Source organism: Mytilus trossulus, chromosome 6, assembly GCF_036588685.1.
Source record: "Mytilus trossulus isolate FHL-02 chromosome 6, PNRI_Mtr1.1.1.hap1, whole genome shotgun sequence".
NCBI classification, from domain to species: Eukaryota; Metazoa; Mollusca; class Bivalvia; order Mytilida; family Mytilidae; genus Mytilus; species Mytilus trossulus.
Window position 1 is genome coordinate 973,547 of NC_086378.1, and position 14,950 is coordinate 988,496.

General features: G+C 31.4%; 1 protein-coding gene across 3 annotated transcripts in view; it reads left to right on the top strand.

The window, feature by feature from the left end:
- Positions 1-6,252: 6,252 nt before the first annotated feature.
- Positions 6,253-14,950, top strand: part of LOC134720549 (irregular chiasm C-roughest protein-like) — a 51,405-nt gene continuing 42,707 nt past the window's right edge. Inside the window, exons 1-2 of one of the 3 annotated variants that reach the window (XM_063582865.1) lie at positions 6,253-6,459; positions 9,021-9,091. The gene's annotated coding sequence lies outside the window, so the exon portion shown is untranslated. Of the gene's footprint in view, positions 6,460-8,759; positions 9,092-14,950 lie in introns of those variants that run through there. The other 2 variants (XM_063582867.1, XM_063582863.1) reach the window with 2 other exon arrangements.

Here is a 14,950-nt window from a genome sequence, read left to right on the forward strand (position 1 = left end):
CAAATATTCCTTGTCAGGTAATTTGTAATTACTATCGATCAACTATTTAATTGCCTTTTCAAAATGATGTTGATCACTGTTTGAGGTGATTAGACAGTTACAGAAATTCAGATCTATTTTTTTACTTATCAGATTTGTGAAATTGCACTTTATTTACAGGATATAATTCCTTTTTCCCCGTCAGATTGTTCCCGGTTTCATTCCATCGGTGCTGGTCTGTGAACAAACATGGTAACCGAGTTATTAAAGAATTGTATTGATCTAAACATGGCAATATTAGATGGAGAGTAAGGAGATATTAAGTGAATTGCTTTTTATTATCAATGAAGGCAGTAACAATCTTAACCAGTTTGTATTGAATTGTCACTTCTCAGCCTGCAGATATATTAAACTTTATTAAAAAAAAAACAGAAATGATTTGATTGGTTGGTTTTTGAAACAACTAAGTAAGAGAGAAGATTGATAGATTGGATGTTGTCAGAGTTTTATTTTTGGGTAAAATTCTGATTAAAATTTCAATAATTTGTATTGATACTAATGGTAGACCATCATGTCAATATATTCCATTCAAGAAGAAGCTCAGTCTATGTTACAAAACATTAACCAATTACGTAATAAAAGTATATAAAGTCATCGTTGTATCCATTTGTCTCACACTCTGTCTGCCAATCGCAGGATGGAGGTTAATTTTTATGTTGACAAATTTCACTTTTGCCATGCAGGTTGACACAAAGATATGAAATAAGAAACTAATTTTCTGTCATTTTGACAGCTTTTTACTTTTCATTCCAAAGGGGAATTTTTGATGATGAGACCAATTATCTATCAGTTATTTTATGCTTTTGCCGTAGGGGAGGGGGAATCAAGTTTTACCCTTGTTTGTTTGTACTTCAGTACTTGTGTCCAACAGTTGGTTTCCGTTCTCTAACTTAAGTAAGCCTCAACCAAATTTTATGAAATTTATACACAATGCTTGTATTCACAAAATACAGATAAAGATTGAATTTTGGGGATGTCACTTGTACTGTTCTAGAGTTATGTCCCTTTACAAATGGCAAAATTGCTGATTTTTTTGTTTCCAATCTCTAACTTAAGTGTGCCTCAATCAAATTTTATGAAACTTATACACAATTTGATATTAGAAGATGTGGTATGAGTTCCTATGAAACAACTTTCCATCCAAGTAATAATTTATAAAAGTAAACCATTAAAGGTCATTAGATACTGCCTTCAGCACAGAGCTTTGGCTCACAAGAAACAGCAAGCTATAAAGGGCCTCAAACATTACTAGTGAAAAACCTTTCAAACAGGGAAACCAACTGTAAATCTATATAAAAATCATAAAAATATAATTTGTTTGTATTAGATAGACAATATGTATATATAAGAAGATGTGGTATGAGTGCCAGTGAGACAACTCTTCATCCAAGTCGCTTGTAAAGAATATTGTTATTCTTAAAAAACTATCTTTATAAACACTTGATTTTTGTAATGGATATAAATAGCTAGCCCATCTATGTAGTAATATTTGTTTGGGATCTGACTTATATTGTTGAAGTCAGATACATCAGTGTATGGCAGTGTGACTACAAAGGGTTTTGACTAAGCATGTTTACCAGACCATAATATGACCCAGGATAATAAACAGTTTGAAATGAAGTGAACATAATAGGCACGATTTTGTATTTGCCATCATATTGTGTTATTAAAGCTCTTGATTTGTGAATTTCCGTTTAATGAGGAACCACCATTCATTTGTGAATTGATAAAACTGTTTATTGATAGATTGTACGATTTTCAATGATTAACCAATCATAAGACATCCCAGCAAATTACAAACAAATAACAACATTGTAATCGGTAATGATTGATCAGCTCTGCAATGTAATCCTTGGTTCGTCTTGTTTTAGATGAAGTCCTTAACAATTACACGTCTTATGTAGAAGAATTGTAAAAGTAAACAGTCGTCCTCGACAACATCTGCTCCCAGATTAAACTCAATTTAGACGTTACCTTTTTGTAAGGATTTATTTTATTTTCATTTTATTTACGTTTACTCTTGATTAATTTCCTTGGTAACAGTTGGTAAACCCTAACAATATTTCTACATATGATTCATAAATCTGTCACAAAATTATCATATTTTGCATTTAAATAATACAGAAATAAGGTTTAGTTAGAAGACATTTCTCTAGGTTAAGTAGAGGATTTAACAAATAGTGCAGCAAGACATTATATCAAAAGTGCAAAACACTTGTTGTCACTTCACAGTCAGTTTGTCTTAGTTTGTTGTGTCAGCAATTTTCAACAACAAATCAAAGAGGTTAACTGGATTTCTTTTAAAAAAAGAGTTAAATAACCGCTTGATTGTAGTTCTACAAAGTGTGTAATACTGTATATATGAATTACAGTTAAATTGAGTACCAGTGGATAAATGAAGTATAATTTGTGAGTGATTTATTGAGGATTTGTCAAACTACTGTTGATTAAGTTTGTAAAAGTTGTGACTCAGCTGATAAATAAAAACTTGAAACTTGTGGAGGAAATTCAGAAAAAAGTTGACCTAAAGTTTGTGGAAAACTTTTGAAATAGTGCTTCTGTATGGACATTGTTGTCAAAGTTTGACAATAAGAAAACTTTTCCTGGAATTTATTGATTAAGAAGATTGAGGTAACATTTTGCACAGTGGATTTACCAAGAGAAAAAGCCGACGTAATTCAGCAGGTAGTGTGTCGTTCTTTATTGATTGTTTTCTGTACCAGGTTTCTTGGTTATAAGCAAGATTTTGTTCTTGTTGAATGTGACTTAACAATCATCATATTGCAGAATCTTGTTTCATGAGTTATTATAATTAATTATTATTACAAAATAGCAACTGAAGATATATGTGTACAATATTTTGGATGTAATTATGAGTACTATGGTTGATTTTGTAAGATGTCACTGTTTCTCTTGTAGAAGGTAACTTTCCATTCCTCCTTACCCGAAAGTTCCAAAATGTGAGGTGACTATCATTCACCTGAGCAACATGATAGGTTACTACAGTAGAACAGGATCTCAGATGCTGTAACCTTTCCAACTTCCTTCTGTCAACTCTGATGTTTGATGTTTGTCCAGGGTTGCGTATAATATCGTAGCAGCTACGTAGTGCTATGTAGATTGTGACTATTGAACGTGTAGCTATAGACTAGCTGCTTCATAGATATTGATAGCAGCTACTTAGCTGCCATGATATTGAACTCAACCCAGGGCTTGTTTATGTTTAGTTCTACTGTCTTCTGTCATCTTGGTGTTGTCTTTCATTCTTCAGCTTATTGATTTCTTTGTATTCTTTTTTCTCTTATTTAAGTATTTACATGGCAACTTTCATAGCCAATGTGTAAGAAATCAGGGGTGGGTCCAGCCATTTTAGAAAGGGGGGATTCCTAACCAAGGACAAAGGGGGAGGTCCAATTACATGTCCCCATTCAAATGCATTGATCGTCCAAAAAAAAAGGGGGGGTTCCGACCCCTGGAACCCCCCCCCCCCCCCCAACCCCCCCCCCCTCTGGATCCGCGCCTGGAAATAAAATAGCAGAAAATCCTAACACCTGAAAGTAGAAGAATCATTTTCCAATTTGTCAGTATAAGAGTACAGCATTGATTTCAGATTATAAAATGTAAATACCCATGGCTTCAATTAAAATCTAAACAATCCTGAAAACCAATTTTATAGAAAGTTAACATCTCATTTTTACATGTGAAAGCTAGTTATACATTTGCATACGCAGGTCTGAGTCATGAGATCAAGTCAATTATAGTCTTAAGTGAAAAAAGGTATTTCTTTTGTGAGAACAATGTAGAAATTAAATGTTTTGTTAACAATCTCATTATACGATGTGCATTAGAAAAAAAGCAAAAATACTATTTTTCTGAACAGACATGCATTCATCAAAATGATATAGAAATTAATTTGATAGATGATTGAAATATTAATTAATTCTTAACACTGATGAATAGGAATGCCGATTCATTTAGATTTTAATCTGATGTTACATTGATTTCATTATTTTTTCCAATCTGTCTACTCAGCGATGTAGAACTGATGACCGTTTGTCAATAGAGTGACCAATATTCTTCTGACTGGTTATCAGTAATGGGATGACCATGGTCAGCCACGTGCCACACGACAACGACTTTAAGCCTACTTGATAAAATGACCGATAGCCTGGGGAGGTCACTTCAGCAAGCTCTCCACTTCAGACAATAGCCAATACCTTAATGACCAACACAATGGACAGTACTTTCATGTCTTTAATGACATTGTCAGGTGTTAACGGAGAAAAATATAGACTCAAAATGAAACAATTTGGCACTTCAGAGTTTATGATCGATAGCATATTAGTAATATTCATTTTATTACTTTGCTATTTGAGAATGGTTTTCTTTGTTTGGTCTTATTGGCATTATTTAAATTGAAATTGAAGATAAAATTGTACTTTTTTCTTAGCATTTATGATCTTTCTGATGCCCATTAGGAGATTGAGCATATTATAATTATACCTGCCACACAACTTTCCAACCAACAAGGTAGGATATAATGTTTCCATCCATCTGTCCATCTGAGTTTGTCTGTCCATCAGAGTTAGTCTGTCCATCAGAGTTAGTCTGTCCATCAGAGTTAGTCTGTCCATCTGAGTTTGTCTGTCCATCAGTCTTGTTCTTGTTGACTTATAAGTTAGGCGTTAAGAGTCTTTTGTTTTCCTAGTAATGATTTGGGGTAGGGGTATGTGAGCGTGTTCACATAGCTTTTATATACATTCATTTTTTATCTGGTACAAATTTTTCATTTCAGTCCTCTTAATATAAGCTTATTAGTGAATATATGCATTGACAAAAGTTCTTGTTTATCATAAGGCTAAATTTGGAAGGGGGAACAGCTGATACCTAATGTCATCTGTGTATGCTTAAAATAGCATTTTATTAAATTTCAGTTAAGCTTTGATATTCTATTTTTAAATTTAACCCTGCAATGTTAATTACTTCTGAAACAGCTGTAAATTATGTTTCCGTCTTTTTCTTACCTTTTTATTGGCAATTTAAAACAAAAATATTATTTGAATTATCATGATTTCACAAGGACAGGACTGAATGTCAAATTTAAATAGGAAATAATGCTTAGACTATAAACCAAGCAAATTATTAAATACTATTTTTACACTTAAAAGGAACAGACTGGGATTATAATTAATATTTTGAATCATTAACCCATTCACCTGTATTTGTGGTATATCAGTTTTCATACCTATTTATCATCATTTTTTAAGGTCCATTGAAAGTTGTCAGTGATTTGTAAAATGCAAACATCTGCCACATGTACAGCTAAGGACAGGTGGTCTGTGGCGGGAATCTCTTAATTTATGATTAATCTTCTTTTTTATAAGTTTCCTGCTCAGGTAAAAAGATCAAGGTGAAAAGATACTTAAACATTGATTTTATTTATAGTACCAAGTGTAAAAATAAAAACATCCTGAATAAAAACTTGATGTTGTCATTGTAAAGGATTCGGATATATGTCATGAAAATCTTTTTCTTCCTTAAATCTATAAACAAATATGTTTGTATGCAACATGCATTGTAAAGGATTCAGATATATGTCCTTAAAAATCTTTGTGTTTGTTTAATAAATCTTTTTCTTCCTTAAATAAATAAACAACTATTCGTTTATAGAAACCAACATGCATTGTAAAAGATAGTATAGACATGACAGCTAGTACTCCTAAATTCACTTGTACATCATGAAATCATCACAAAATAGAATATTTGACCATGAGAATATTTCAGTTTTAGAACTTGATAGGTTTATAGTTTATATACTTCAAAAATATCCTGCTAACAATTATTATAATGTTTATTTTGAAGTCACAATGATATTACCTTTTGAAGATCTTGTCACAGGGGTATATTTGTATGTGTGGTCCACTGAATTAACCTAATTACAAGCTACGGACGGATACTGATAGAAAATCATCAAATCCTTCAATAAGGAGATTGAATATCTTGTGAAGAATAATAAGTTTTTATAAAGATTTTTAAAATATCATTATAAGATTTGAGGTATCACTGATGAAGTTATTTGTTGATAACAATAGTTTTGAATGATCTTGTAGATATCACTGTTAGATGATCACAATAGTTTTAAATTATTAATATTCTGATTTCTTGCCATTCATTTTATTTCATTATCTGTCTTATTTTTCAGATAGGTGTAAACTTTACAGATCTTTACTCCATGGATGTGTACAAAGTTGTGACATTGTAACACAAGGTGTAAACTATCTAGATCTTTACTGTGGACAAAGTTGTGACATTGTAAGACAAGGTGTTAATTGTCATGTAAATATTGACTCCAGAGGAAACAGATCTCTGGAATAATCTGGTTACCATTCCATTAAAAACTCAGTCATCTTACATTAAAAGGTAAGAAAATAAATATTTCACAGAAGAGCAGTTGGACATTTAGCTTTCAAATCAACATATTTTTACACAAAACAATTATATCAATTAGCAGCAGATGAACATCTTGTATATAGCATAACATGTGATTCCCTAAAGGTCATCCTTGGAAAGATGGATATGTCAGCTCCATTTTTAGCTCACCTGGCCCAAAGGGCCAAGTGAGCTTTTCTCATCACTTTGCGTCCGGCGTCTGTCGTCGTCCGTCGTCGCCGTCCGGCGTCCGGCGTTAACTTTTACAAAAATCTTCTCCTCTGAAACTACTAGGCCAAATTAAACCAAACTTGGCCACAATCATCATTGGGGTATCTAGTTTAAAAATTGTGTCCGGTGACCCGGTCAACCAACCAAGATGGCCGCCATGGCTAAAAATAGAACATAGGGGTAAAATGCAGTTTTTGGCTTATAACTCAAAAACCAAAGCATTTAGAGCAATTCTGACATGGGGTAAAATTGTTTATCAGGTCAAGATCTATCTGCCCTGAAAATTTCAGATGAATCGAACAACCTGTTGTTGGGTTGCTACCCCTAAATTGGTAATTTTAAGGAAATTTTGCTGTTTTTGGTTATTATCTTGAAAAATATTATAGATAGAGATAAACTGTAAACAGCAATAATGTTCAGCAAAATCAGATTTACAAATAAGTCAACATTACCGAAATGGTCAAATGACCCCTTTAGGAGTTATTGCCCTTTATAGTCAAATTTTAACCATTTTTCGTAAATCTAAGTTATCTTTTACAAAAATCTTCTCCTCTGAAACAACTGCCCCATATTAAACCAAACTTGGCCACAATCATCATTGGGGTATCTAGTTTAAAAATTGTGTCCGTTGACCTGGTCAACCTACCAAGATGGCTGCCATGGCTAAAAATAGAACATGGGATAAAATGCAGTTTTTGGCTTATAACTCAAAAACAAAAGCATTAAGAGCAAAACTGGCATGGGTTAAATTGTTTATCAGGTCTGGGTTAAATTGTTTATCAGGTCAAGATCTATCTGCCCTGAAAATTTCAGACGAATCGATAGTCAATTTTTAACAATTTTCATAAAATTTGTAAATTTTTACTAACACTTTTAACTGAAACTACTGGGCCAATCATTATAGATGGGGATATATGTACGCAGCAAGAATGTTCAGTAAAGTTAGATCTACAAACATATCACCATCACCAAAACACAATTTTGTCACGAATCCATCTGTGTCCTTTGTTGAATATTCACATATACAAATGTACCAAGGTGAGCGACACAGGCTCTTTAGAGCCTCTAGTTACTACTTTTCACAATTTATTGGTTGTTACATCATATGTTTCTGGTTTTGACTAGCCTTGTACAATGGCTGGATGTCTCTAAACTGTGTTGCTGTTTTAGCCTAAATCTCCTTTATATTGACTATGAGTATCCTTGTACATTTAGACATTACTTTTAATTATTATCCTTGGAGCATCAGGAAGTCTGATTTGTTTTCAATTTACTTTTTTTTTTCCTGTTCAATTTTGGTCGAGGTAAATATATTATATGAGACGAAATTTTACAATGAAAATATGTAATTTTTTTTTAGATATCTTGTTTATCAAATATGAAGCTAGTTACCAGACAAAATTTGGTAAAACTCATTGAAATTGAGAAATATAAAAAGACAATCTTCAGATATACTTCTTAACCATGGTAAAACTTGTCAGTCCCTATTTAAATATAAGAACAAGATGTGGTATAATTACCGATGAGACAACTCTCTACAAAAGACCAAATGATACAGAAAGTAACAACTAGAGAATACTGTACAGCCTTCAACAATGAGCAAAACCCATACCTCATTATAAGTCAGCTTTTAAAGGCTGAAATGTCTTCATAATAATGGTTATTACATATTCTATATTGTGTTTTGATAATTTCCAATTTTTTGTTAATTTAGAATCTGAAATTAATATGAAACCAGGAGACAACTAACCACCTAACACTAAAGGATAATGATGTGAACAATCAGGGCCCACCATATCCCCACAGTTTAATTCTGTAGTATTACATTAAGCCATTTGCTCAATTTAGCTTGAAATCCTACTTGATGCTAACACACTCCCATGGAATGTTAGAAAAGCCTGCTAATTTTAAGGGGAACTAATCTGTTATAATTCCTTTGTTATGTTACAAATAATCTATCATCACAAGAAACCAGGTGGACATCAAAAGATTCTCACCTGCTTATTACCTGTAAAATCAAACAAAAGTGATAAAATATCTCTAATATAATAACACAAGGATTTAGTCATAATATCCAAATTAATTTGATTTCTCTCTTTAGATGGATAGATAAAAGTGTTAATATAATCATTTAACATGATTTTAATTAACCTGATAAAAACAGGTAGATCATCAAAATTAAGCAGATAAAAACAGGTAGATATTCAAAACTAACCTGGCAAAGGCATGTCTTAATTAACCTGGAAAAGACAGGTAGATGTTAATTAAATTGATGAGACATGCCGATTGATTCATAAAAACCATGACTGTATTATTTATAGATGCTGATGGTGATACACACAGGTGTGGTCAGAGTTATCTACCCTGGATTATACCTGGAAAATTAATAACGGTAAGAATTTGTGTTATTATTTTGTTTTTCTTGTAACTGACTTGCATTTTAAATGGTTTATTATTTTATAAAAAAAATAAGGTTTAACATCAGGACTTTTTGAAGATTTTTAAACTGGATGGAGAAAATAGAATATGATTGTGATATGAATTCAAATTATTTTTTATTCCATCTGATGAATGTTTTTGTTTTTCTGTGGATGTATCTTTTTTTAATTTGTGTCTGTTATCATTTTGTATCAGGTTAAAATTTTAGTTCATGGTTAATAACATAGGGTAAACTTTGAAGATATGGACAGATCATTGAAATAAGGAGATGTTTCAAAATGTTCATTTTGATGTTAAATTAAAACAAATATAGGCCAAATTAGGATGTGACCCAGATTTTGTGGTTCACTGAACATGGAAATGGGACAATAGTAGCAGGGATTGGTCTATTTTAAATACATATTCTTGTTTTTAGAAAATATTTCAATATGAAATAATAAATTATTGTTTCTAGAGATAACTGATACTTTAAAAACTTAAACTACTTATTTTTGTCACATTGCAAACATGGTTAAACATGGTTATCATCGCTCACCATTGTTGGAAGTGCATTAGGGTCAACTATGGTCACCATTGATTTTCCACCTTTGTGACTATGGTTGACCATGGTAATACATCTGACCTTGGTTGGATGTGCTTTTCACCATGGTCAGCTATGGTCACCATTGGTTTCCCACCTTTGTGACCACAGTCATACATCTGACCCTGGTTGGATGTGCATAACATTATGGTCAGCTATGGTCACCATGGGTTTTCCACCTTTGTGACCATGGTTGATAAGCTCAATTTTCTCATCATAAGTGGTTGACATTGGTAGAATATCATGTAAATTTTAAAAAAACATTTGGTTAACTGTCATATAAAAAGTCAATCAGGGTCACCGAAAGTAGCCAACGTAAAATAAAGTGTCACAATGAAAGCTAAGTCAAAGGAGAAACTACAAGAGCTAAAACCTCATATATAAAATATGGGTCTTTATAACAAACCTCAACTTACCAGTTCTTTGAAATGATAAAAAAATATATATGTTTTTATTTCTTCTTTCTTGTCACAAATACAAACAATTTTATTTGGTCAATGTTTTTGTTATAAAAATTTTATAATGGGAGATAACTTATTATTTATTTTTATTAAATATTTGAAAATTTCATACTTAAAAAATATTTTTTTTAAATTGTAATACACTCCTTTCATCTTTCATTTTCCAAAAGTGTTTTTTTTATATCATGTATGAAGAAGATTTAGTATCCTACTACGACCTTACAGTGATGTGTTACTGACTGATTGAAGTTTATTATTCATAATTGTTCATCAGATATTGACAAGATATAATACTGATGATTTACTAGCTGCAAGATAATGGCAACCATCAGTTTGTAAAAAGACTTTTTTTTCTGTCATAATATTGGTTCTATTCTTTTTCATCCTTTGATCGCTGTTTGAACTATACTGTGAATGTTAACCTTCTATACTGGATAGAGTGTCATCCCCGAACTCAAAATATAAAAAATAAAGATATATTGGTCAAAAATATATTTTATAGTAAATTGTATTTTTGAATTTTTGTATTTTTATAAAAGTTAGCTATTTTCTTCTCTTTCCTACTAGATGAAAAATATAAAGATATCTTTTCTTTAAGAAAAAAAAATCTTTTTATGCCAAAAATGTTGAAAGATATTTTGAACAAAAACAAACCATTTTCAAATTACATTTTATCTATGCCTAGGAGTTCTCTTTGAGATTTATATGTCATGATAGCATGAGGAGAGAAAATCCCATAAAACTTTAATGCTTTTTCTGCAATTAAATGCAATGAAAACTGCAGGATTGATTAAGATAATGAATCATAATCTGTTTTTTATTCAATACTTGTGTTGAATAAAATATAGATTTGACAGTTTCAGAAGTTGCATGCTTCACTTGACTGCACTTAAGTTTATTAAATTATTTATTAACAAACTTTTTTCCTATAACAATGGATAATTTAAACCTATTTCCTGGCTATGAGTTTGATATTACTGTAGCGAGCAGTTTGATTGATTAACTCGACAGGAACACAGCCAGAGGAGGGATCCAGTAGATTGATCATAAAACCTAACTTTGTAACAACAGATGACATGTTTGTTCAAGGGTTAAATATATATATCGATATTCCATATAAATATTCCTAATCTATGGTACTTCTAAAAACAAATTAGCTGCTGGCTTTTACATTAATATGGTATATATATGGTATAATGTCTGTTTCTAATGAAAGAAACAAAACAAACATAAACTAGTTTTTAAAAAGACCAATCCTTTAATATACTGAAAGGAGGGGGACTATTTAAAAGAATTAAGATCAAAGAAAATGGTTTTGCTAACTGAACATTCACTGGATGTGCCTTAAAATATAAAAATTTCCTTAACTTAAGTAAAGCTCTATCCTTAATTGTCAAAAATTGTCTCCTTGTTTAAATCAATTGTCATGACCAATTTTAGGACTTCAAAGGATGAATAAAGAGGAGAAAAAAAATCTTTCTACATATCAAAAGTGATTATGTTGATACATGTTTGGTATCCTACCATTAATTGGATGTCAACAGTAGATCTTAAATAGCATTGGTTAAATCCATGGCTTGATTGAATGGACTTTGTTTAAAGGTGAAGACATTATATTGGTCTAGATGTCTTTCTGTTGTTTGTGTTGTCAGGTTTCTGTTTCATTGATGTATATACACTACATCCCTCCTTTTAATCATGTTACGTTATTTTAACACTTTAACAAGACTATCAACCAAGTCCTATTGGCTGAATCATTAACAGTTTGATCTGATAGAAAGTTTATATATTTACCGATTCTTTTCATGCATACAAATAAGCCATGTACTGTAGTGAATTTTTAATGGTAATAGTTTGTTTTCATGATTAGCGGTAATAATAAGATAGCCATTGAAGTGATCAACAAAAGGACGGCATTATACATCCAGTTAAATACTTAACTCTGTCTCAATACCCAGGATATCTATTGAATTATCCTTTGTGTTGAAGTAAAAGCCATTTAAAAGCTGGTTCAATAATCTCTACACTGATGCAAACAGGAAAGATATCACTTCGACTAACGTTTACGACAATGGCAATCCAATGTGTCATTCATAACTAATTTTACACTGTCATTAAGTCTTAAGGTATCTTACAACTCTAAGTATGATAAATGAATGCAAAGGATTTTCTCAATATTTGTAACCTAAAAAGGGAGGAAGCATTGATTTACACAAAAGTTAACCGACATATTGTTTATTATAGTTATCTAGTCCAACGGAATTATTTGCTGTATTTATGCATTAGTTCTTTCACCAAGTTATCAAACAGATATCTTAATGTCACTGTCTATTGTAATGTTTCTATGTCTAACAATCATATTTCAGGCAAATTTATTGGCTATGATGGTAAACAGTTATTAAGTTATGATCTGCTGTTTTTCAATATCTGCCATTTCATAAAGTTTCTAAATGGTAGCATTATCTATAATAAGAAATAAATTCTAACCCTCTAACTGGTTCCATAGATGTATCTATGCTGGTTCTAACTAGGAACCATCTCAACTAGTATAGTTAAATGTGGACTTTTGCTCTCTGTTGAAAGCCTCATTGTGACCTTTAAGATCTCAGTCCACCAATGAATGATGTCTATCTTAGCTTTGGGCTCTGTGTCATGAATTAATACTTAATAACTCTTCTTTCCTTTTACTTTTTATGTGTGGCAAAGATTCTGAAAAAGAATGAAAAATAAACTGACAACAACAACAGTTGTCTTTTTAACATGAAGGTAATCAGAGAAAAAAAAAATATAAATGAAATAAGGCAACACTAAGAAAACATTGATTGGCAGAGTTTTTTGTAAGCATGACAATTATAACAACGAAGTCCAATTATTTTGCATATGAAATGGGAAACAAAATCAGGCGGGGCATTTGATTGTCAGAATACCCAGTCCTGCTTATCATTATATTAATAGCGCTTGTATGATTTCAAACCCCCGTCCCCTGAATGACACCCTCTTTATAAGTTTAAACAGGAAAATGATTGAAAGATAAAGTATAGGACATTTGTGTTTACTTTGGAAGTTAGGTTTATATGTTTACTATAGAAGTTATAGGGTTATCTCAATCCTCTTTTTTACACCAATCAATAAAGTTATTAGGAGATTGATAGAGTAATTTACTGTTTGTGATTGAACAACTGGTTTCTACAATTTGTTCATAGAAATTTTATTTACTGATCAAGGGGTACATGTGTTACATTAATATAGTTTATAGCATAAAGATTCCTCACTATAATAGAGAAGTAATAGGAAAGAGATCTGAAAGGTTGTTAAGTCAGATGAGAGTGTAATGTTACAGTACACCTTCACCTTTGTTACATTTACAAATTATACTAAGAAATTTACAAACAGACGAGACATATCTCTGTGTATACAATAGCTATTTTGAGCAATCTTGCATAGTTTCTGAAAATTATTTTGCAGTAACCACTGAATCCTCAATACCTTTCCCTTTAAGGCATCAATAAGTTCCAGTTATTTTTGTTTCACACTAAAATAAAAATAAAAAATAACAGAAATCCAGCAAAAGGGAGATAAATCCGATTTGCAACCACAGACCAATAGTAAAAGTTAAAATTATTTTTTTGATAAAATAACTAAATCATAACTTTTTAACTATGATATTTGAATTCTATTTGAATTATTTTATTGTAATATTTAAACCTATGATATAACCGAGACTTGTTTTATCAATTGATTCTGTGTGTTGTTGATTATGAGACGGCTGTGGTAACAGATTGTCATCCCTATTGTATTTGTCATCTTATTGAACAGTATGATGATCTAATCTAATATTTACAATGTCAAATAATACATCAATGACTTGGTTTAATGTAAAGAAGTTGTAGAAGTTCAGGTACTGTTATTAATATTTACAATGTCAAATAATACATCAATGACTTGGTCTAAGGTAAAGAATTTGTAGAAGTTCAGGTACTGTTTACAATATCAAATAATACATCAATGACTTGGTTTAAAGTAAAGAATTTGTAGAAGTTACAATGTCAAATAATACATCAATGACTTGGTTTAAAGTAAAGAAGTTGTAGAAGTTCAGGTACTGTTTTATATTTACTGATACCTTTATAGAATGATCTTTAATGCAACATGTTCAATTTGACTCTGCAATTTAATGTTTGGACCCAACATGCCCAATAAGTTATTCATACTCATGGAAATATCAATGTTTATTTTTCAAGTTATGTTTGATGAATGAGAATAGACTTATCAATTTTCAGTTGATGATATTATGCATTAGAAGTATACTGCCACACTTTCTTAAGGAGAAAATCCTCATTTCAACCCAGCTTCATGTTCAAAGGGGAGATAATCTCCATTCCAACCCAGATTTATGTTCCAAGGGGAGATAGTCCTCATTCCAACCTAGCTTCTTATTCAAAGGGAGTTAATCTTCATTCCAACTTAGCTTCATGTTCCAAGGGGAGATAGTCATCATTCCAACCTAGCTTTTTATTCAAAGGGGATCTTCCTCATTCCAGCCAAGCATCATTTTCAAAGGGGAGATAATCCTCATTCCAACCAACCTTCATGTTCCAAGGGGAGATAATTCTCATTCCAACTTAGCTTCATACAAAAGTTATATCAATTCACAACAAATCTGTTGGTTTTGTTATTGATTATAGATCTACATTAATTAACAACTAATCATTGTCAAGTTAATGTGTCATTACAGTAATTCTAACGTTAGAAGTTGTCTCCCTTGTTCCAC